The sequence below is a fragment of the Chlorocebus sabaeus genome, chromosome 24 (genome assembly GCF_047675955.1).
Source record: "Chlorocebus sabaeus isolate Y175 chromosome 24, mChlSab1.0.hap1, whole genome shotgun sequence".
Lineage (NCBI taxonomy): Eukaryota > Metazoa > Chordata > Mammalia > Primates > Cercopithecidae > Chlorocebus > Chlorocebus sabaeus.
Window position 1 is genome coordinate 69,157,723 of NC_132927.1, and position 7,822 is coordinate 69,165,544.

Below are 7,822 nucleotides of genomic sequence, written 5' to 3' on the forward strand. Positions count from 1 at the left end.
TCTTAGCTGGGCTTACTCATGGTCTACAGTGAGCTGGCAGGTCTGTTGGATACTGACTGGTCTAAGTGGCCTTACTCATACATCCGAGTTGGCTGGCTATTGGCTGGAGTTGATGGGGGTAACTGGGCTATGTGTCTCCCACCATCCAGCAGGCTAGCTTGAGCTTGTTCATGTGGGTGGCAGGGCTCCAAGGGAGTAAGGAAAACTGCAAGACCAGGCTTGGAACTGGCGCCTTGTCACTTCTGTCTCATTCTGTTGGTCAAAGTGTAAGGCCAGCCCAGCTTCAAGAGGTCGGGAAACAGACTACCTCTTAATGAAAGAAGCAAAAAAGTTGTCTTACAAAAAGGCAGGGAGGGGAATCCTGAATCATTGGGACCATTTTTCCCCCCAAATTTATCAAAGTGACTTTGAAATAAAGGCCCCAAGCTAGTGTGGTGTGGCTCTAGAGGAAGAAATCTTAGGGAAATTATGAAAAGTCCCAGGCATCATGCCCTATAAATATATCATTTGATCTTTGTAACTACCCAAACAGTTAGATGCCATTGGCAGGGAGAGCAAGTAACCAAGTAACCTGACTGAGATTGCCTCGATAAAGCCAGGTCAATGATAAAGACAGGACTTGAACCAAGTCATCTAACATCAGGGCCAGTCTCTTACCCACCTACTCCATTGCCTTCCTGACAATGACACTCAGAGTGTGAACCTGGGTGTGTGGCTGTGTGTACGTCACAATCTTTCTAGGCTTCAGATACTTCAGTGTTTTGTTTTCTTAATAAACACATGTGTGACTAAGATGTAATAATTCTTGTTAGTGCTTTGGAGAAAGAAAAGTACTACATAAGCTCAAGATTACAGGAAAAACATCACGAAGACTATCCCTCCAGCAACAAGCAATGGAAATGGATGGGCTGCAACTCAGGTCCGACTCTGCCAATTGCTTAGCAAGTCACTGGGTCTCTCTGAGTTTTCCTCATCGGTAAAGTGGGGACCCTTTTCTGACAGTGGTTGCAAGGATTTGATGAGATGATGTATTTGACAATGCCTTGTTTTTCTCAATGTACAGCAGGCACTGGCGTCTGTTTCCTTCCCTGGTATCTCCTTCTATGCACTGGGAAAATCCTAGGGGCTTGGAGCAGCTTTGCCAGGCCACCTGATGAGAAGAGGGCATCTTTGCAAGCTCTATTTTCTCAGTCATCCTACGTGGATTGCTATTTCTGCCAAAGCGTAATTAAATTCTGGAGCAGCGAGCACAGATAATTAATGGTGAGCCTTGTTAGGCGTGACTTTGGTTAATGTCTACAACAGTGGAAGAGCCTGGTCACGGGCAATTAGTATTTATTGTGTAATTAGGATGCTCAGTTGGCAGGAAGAGGGCTAGCAGCTTGCCTGTCTGGGGTGGCAGATGGAGGGCTGGGTCTCCCCTGGGCACAGCAGGCTGGACGTGGGCAGGACAGGGGCAAGAGTCCCAGGGGCAGGGAGTATAGCCCAACTGCCCTCTGTGCGTGGAGGCCACACCCACAGCCCCATTCCTTCTGCCAGCAGGTTTTCAGCTCAGGAGGCCAACATCAGAAACCTGACTGGGAGGCCAGGCATGGTGGCTCACACTGGTAACCCCAGCACTTTGGGAGGCTGAGGTGGGCGGATCATGAGGTCAGGAGTTCAAGACTAGCCTGACCAACATGGCGAAACCCCTTATCTACTAAAAATACAAAAATTAGCTGGGCGTGGTGGCACACGCCTGTAATCCCAGCTACTCGGGAGGCTGAGGCAGGAGAATCCCTTGAACCCAGGAGGCGGAGGTTGTAGTGACCTGAGATCATGCCACTGCACTGCATCCTGGGTGACAGAGCAAGACTCCATCTCAAAAAAAAAAAGAAAGAAAGAAACCTGAGTGGAAAGATGAGTTATTTACACTTACACTTTTTTTTTTTTTTTTTTTTTTTTTTTTGAGAAGGAGTCTCTCTTGTCACCCAGGCTGGAATGCAGTGGCATAATCTTGGCTCACTGCAATGTCCGCCTCCCGGGTTCAAGCGATTCTCCTGCCTCAGCCTCCCAAGTAGCTGGGATTACAGGTGGCCGCCACCACGCCCGGCTAATTTTTTATATTTTTAGTAGAGACAGGGTTTCACCATGTTGACCAGGCTGGTCTCGAACTCCTGACCTCAGATGATCCGCCCACCTCAGCCTCCCAAAGTGCTGGGATTACAGGCGTGAGCCACTGCGCCCAGCCAAATTATTTAAACTTTTACATTGTATTTATTTATTTATGTTCTGAATAGGTAATGCATTCACATTAAATCACATTCACATAATGCATTCACATAAATGCACTAACATCAAAATATATAAAGAGACAGGCCAGGCACAGTGGCTCACGCCTGTAATCTCAACACTTTGGGAGGCAGGTGGATCACTTGGGGCCAGGAGTTTGAGACCAGCCTGGGCAACATGGCAAAACCTTGTCTCTACTGAAAATACAAAAATTAGCCAGGTGTGGTGACATACGTCTGTAGTCCCAGTTCTCTGGAGGCTGAGGCAGAAGAATCTCTTGAACCTGGGAGGCAGAGGTTCCAGACTTTAAAAAATAAAGTCTATTTTTTAACATTTAAGTTTCTTCTTTTTTTTTTTTTTTTAAATAGCTGCATGGAATTTCACTGGAGAGATGTGTCTCATTTTCTTTAATCAGTCACCTACTAGCAGACATTTAGGTTGTTTCCAGTCTTCAGTTATTAAAAGCATATCCAAGGAATAATGCTGAATGAACAATGAATAACACAGGTCCTTTTGCATGGGTGTGTGTAGACCTTTGGGCTTGTATTAATCGGGGAACAGGCCACATTCTGTTACAAAAAGACCACGTAACAGCACAGCAAGCCAAGGCTGGCACTGTCCTGAGTTCTGCTTACAAGAAGGAGACAGAAAGTCCAGGGCAACGAGGCCTTTAAAATATGTGTATATATATATTTTATATATATACATGCATATATATGTATATATGTATGTGTATATATGTGTGTGTGTATATATATGTATATGAAGTTTCTTTTAAAAAGAATTAAAAATAGAACTACCATGTGATCCAGTTTCTATGGTGTGAATGTTTGTGTCTCTCCAAAATTCATGTTGAAACTTAGTCCCCACTGTGGTGGTGTTAAGAGATGAGGCCTTCTGGGGAGTTATAGAGTCATGGGGGCAGAGCACTCATGAATGGGGTTAATGGCCTCATAAAAGAGGCTCCAGGGAACTGCTGGGCCTTTCCATCTCTTCTGCCATGCAAGAACGCAGTATTTGTGCCTTTTTGCTCTCTTCCACATGTGAGAATCCAGCAAGAAGGCACCATCTTGGAAGCAAAGAGCAGCCCTCACTTGGACACCGAACCTGCCAGCACCTTGCCTTTGGACTTCCCAGCCTCCAGAACTGTGAGAAAATAAATGTCTGTTGTTTATAAATTACCTAGTCTTAGGTATTTTATAGGTTATAGCATCATAAATGGACTGACACGTCAGCAACCTCAATTCTGGATATATATTTTAAAAAATTGAAAGCAGGGACTCTAGCAGATATTGTACACCCATGTGCATAGCAGCATCATTTACACTAGTCAAGAGATAGATGGCCGGGCACAGTGGCTCACGCCTGTAATCCCAGCACTTTGGGAGTGGATCCCAGCACAAGGTGAGTGGATCACTTGAGGCCAGGAGTTCAAGACCAGCCTGGCCAATCTGGTGAAACCCCATCTCTACTAAAAATACAAAAATTAGCCACACGTGATGGCACACCTATAATCCCAGCTACTCAGGAGGCTGAGGCAGAAGAATCACTTGAACCTGGGGGGCAGAGGTTGCAGTGAGCTGAGACTGCACCGCCGCACTCCAGCCTGGCAACAGCGTGAGACTCTATCTAAAAAAAAACGTAGAAATACACATGTCCATTAATGGATGAGTGGGTAAACAAAATGTGGTATATACATACAATGGAATTGTCTTAGTCCATTCAGGTTGCTAGAACAAAATATCTTAGATTAGGTGCCTTACAAACAACAGAAGTTTATTTATCACAGTTCTGGGGGTTGGGGAGTCTGAGATCAAGGTGCCAGCATGGTGGTGGGTAAAAGAGCTGCTTGATGATGGCCCACTTCCTGGTTCATAGATGGCATCTTCCTGCTGTATCCTCACATGTTGGAAGGCGTGAGGAGTCTCTCAGGGTTGCTTTAATAAAGGCCACTATCCCATTCATGACGGCTCTGCCCCCATGTCCTAATCACTTCCCCAGAGCTCCATTTCCTGATACTATCACATTCATGATCAGGTGTCAACATGTGAATTTTTGTTTGGCAGAGGTGGGGTGTACAAAAATATTCACACCACAGCAGAAATAGTATTCAGCCTTTAAAAGCAAAGAAATCCTGTCACATACTTCAACATGAATGAACTTTGAGGATATTATGCTAAATGAAATAAGCCGGCCACAAAATAACAAACACTAAGTGGAAGGCAATCTAATTCCACTTATATGAGGTACCTAGAATAGTCAAACGCATAGAAACAAAAAGTAGAATGGTGATTTCCAGGGGCTGGGGGAGTGGGGGAAAAGAGGAGTTGCTGGTTTGGTTTTTTTTTTTTTTTTTTTTTTTTGAGATGGAGTCTCACTCTGTCACCCAGGCTGGAGTGCAGTGGTACAATCTTGGCTCACTGCAACCTCTGCCTCCCGGGTTCACGCCATTCTCCTGCCTCAGCCTCCTGAGTAGCTGGGACTGCAGGCGCCTACCACCATGCCCAGATAATTTTTGTGTTTTTAGTAGAGACGGTGTTTCACTATGTTGGCCAGGATGGTCTCAATCTCTTGACCTCGTGATCCGCCCGCCTCGGCCTCCCAAAGTGCTGGGAGTATAGGCATGAGCCACTGCACCCAGCCGAGGAGTTGCTGTTTTAAAGGATATGGAATTTCAGTTTTGCGAGATGAAAATGTTCTGGAGGCTGGGCGCAGTGGTAACTGCAGTGTTATGTGTTTACCATGGTAACTTTTATGTTATGTGTTTTCCACCACAATAAAAAAATGTATTATAAAAGAAAGAAATCTTGGGGATGTCTTAAAAACGTTCACGCTCTCTGTCTCAGCTACTCCATTTCCTAGCAAGTGGATGGGTGGAGCCAGGGGATCTATACAACTAGTTAAGGACCAAGAACTCAGGATAAACTTATTTATATTAGCACAAAATTGAAAACAGCCCCGAGGTACAGAAACAGAGGCGTAGTTAAGAAACTGTGATATCTGCCGGGCGTGGTGACTCACACCTGTAATCCCAGCACTTTGGGAGGCTGAGGTGGGCAGATCACGAGGTCAGGAGATGGAGACCATCCTGGCTAATAAGGTAAAACCCCGTCTCTACTAAAACTACAAAAATAATTTTTTTTTAGTTTTTAATTTATCTGGGCGTGGTGGTGGGCACCTGTAGTCCTAGCTACACGGGAGGCTGAGGCAAGAGAATGGTGTGAACCCAGGAAGCGGAGCTTGCAGTGAGCCCAGATTGGTCCACTGCACTCCAGCCTAAGCGATAGAGAGAGAGTACTCTGTCTCAAAAAAAAAAAAAAAAAAAAAAAATTGTGATATCCCCACTCAAGGGAAATCACTGCAGACATTTAAAACAGTGCACAAGGCCAGGCGCAGTGGCTCACACCTGTAATCCCAGCGCTTTGGGAGACTGAGGTGGGCAGATCACCAGAGGTCAGAAGTTCGAGACCAGCCTGACCAACATGGAGAAACCCCATCTCTACTAAAAATACAAAAAAATTAGCTGGGCATGGTAGCACATGCCTGTAATCCCAGCTACTTGGGAGGCTGAGGCAGGAGAATTGCTTGAACCCAGGTTGCGGTGAGCCGAGATCGTGCCATTGTACTCCAGCCTGGGCAACAAGAGCAACACTCTGTCTCAAAAAAAAAAAAAAAAAAGAATCAAACATTTTCTGTACCATGTGACTGTAGCTATAAGTCAAGCCAAAATGATGTCCACACATTCATGCATACACACGTGTGCGTGCACATACACACACTAAAAGGAAATATAGCAGAGTAATAACAGTATGGTCTTTAAGAGGTAGAATGACAGAGGATTGGTTTTTTCCCTTCTTAGATTTTCTTTTTCTAAAAATTAACATAATTCTTTATCATAAAAAATTTCTCATTTTTGAATAAACAAACTGTGGCATATCCAGATGACAAAATATTATTGAACGCCAAAAATAAATTGTATTAGTCCGTTCTCATGCTGCTAATAAAGACATAACTGAGAGTGGGTAATTTATAAAGGAAAGAGGTTTAATGAACTCACAGTTCCACGTGGCTGGGGACACCTCACAATCATGGCAGAAGACGAAGGAGGAGCAAAGGGACGTCTTATATGGTGGTGGGCAAAAGAGCTTGTGCAGGGGGACTCCCGTTTATAAAACCATCAGATCCCATGAGACTTATTCACTACCCCGAGAACAGCACAGGAAAACCCCCTTCCCATGATTCAATTATCTCCACCTGGCCCCACCCTTGACACGTGGGGATTATTACAATCAAAGTGAGATTTGTGTGGGGACACAGCCAAACCATATCAGATATGTACCTATCAAGCCATGAAATAACGTGAAGGAGCCTTAAGTGCATATTGCTAAGTGAAAGAAGTCAACCTGAGCAGGCTGCATATTGTATGATTCTAACTATATGACATTCTGGAAAGGGCAAAGCTATACAGACAGTTAAAAGATCAGGTTGCTTGGCAGGCCGAGGCGGGTGGGTGGATCACCTGAGGTCGGGAGTTCGAGACCAGCCTGGCCAACATGGTCAAACCTCATCTCTACTAAAAATACAAAATATTAGCCAGGCATGGTGGCGGGCAACTGTAATCCCAGCTACTAGGGAGGCTGAGACAAGAGAATTGCTTGAACCTGGGAGGCGGAAGTTGCAGTGAGCCGAGATCCCCACGCTGCACTCCAGCCTGGGTGACAGAGCAAGATTCTGTGTCAAAAAAAAAAAAAAAAAAAAAAAGGTCAGGTTGCCAGAGGTTTGGGCGGGAGAAAGAAGGAATGAATAGGAGAATTTTTAAGGCAGTGAAACCACTCTGTACGATACTGTAATGGTGGCTACAAGTCATTATGCAGGTGTCCAAACCCATAGAATGTACAGCTAGAGTGAAGTCTGTGGGAACTTTTGTTTAATGGATACAGAGTTTCAGTCTGGGAGACAGATCCTGGTGCTGGTTGCACAACAGCGTGAATGTACTTAATGTCACTGAATGGTACAATGAAAAATGGTTAAAATGGCAAAAATTTATGTTATGTATATTTTACCATGATTAAAAGAAGAGCAAGAAATCTGTAAACTATGGGCTTTAAGTAATAATTATGTAACAATATTGGCTCATCAACTGTAGCAAATGTATAACACCAATGTGAGCTGTTAACAAGGGAAGTAGGGGGTGGTTAGTGGGTATTTGGGAACTCAGTACTTTCTGCTCAATTTTTATGTAAACCTAAAATTGCCCCAAACATAAAGTCTATTTTTTTTTAAATCCTCATTTTGCTTTTCATTAAAAACAAGCCCTGGGTAGTATCAACAGCTGTCCTGTGATGAGCGTTCCATAGGCCGGATGGAACAGATGTCCTGTGATGAGCGTGTCTTCCCGGCGGATCTGGCCCCACTCTTGCACTGGGAGAGTGGGGTCAGCTATGGATCATTACCTGGGTCAGAGAAGTGACAGTCTGGACCAGGGCTGGAGAGCAGTCGTTTATAATCCTGGCAGGAAACTGCGCTCTCCAGGGGCGCTCACAGGACAGCA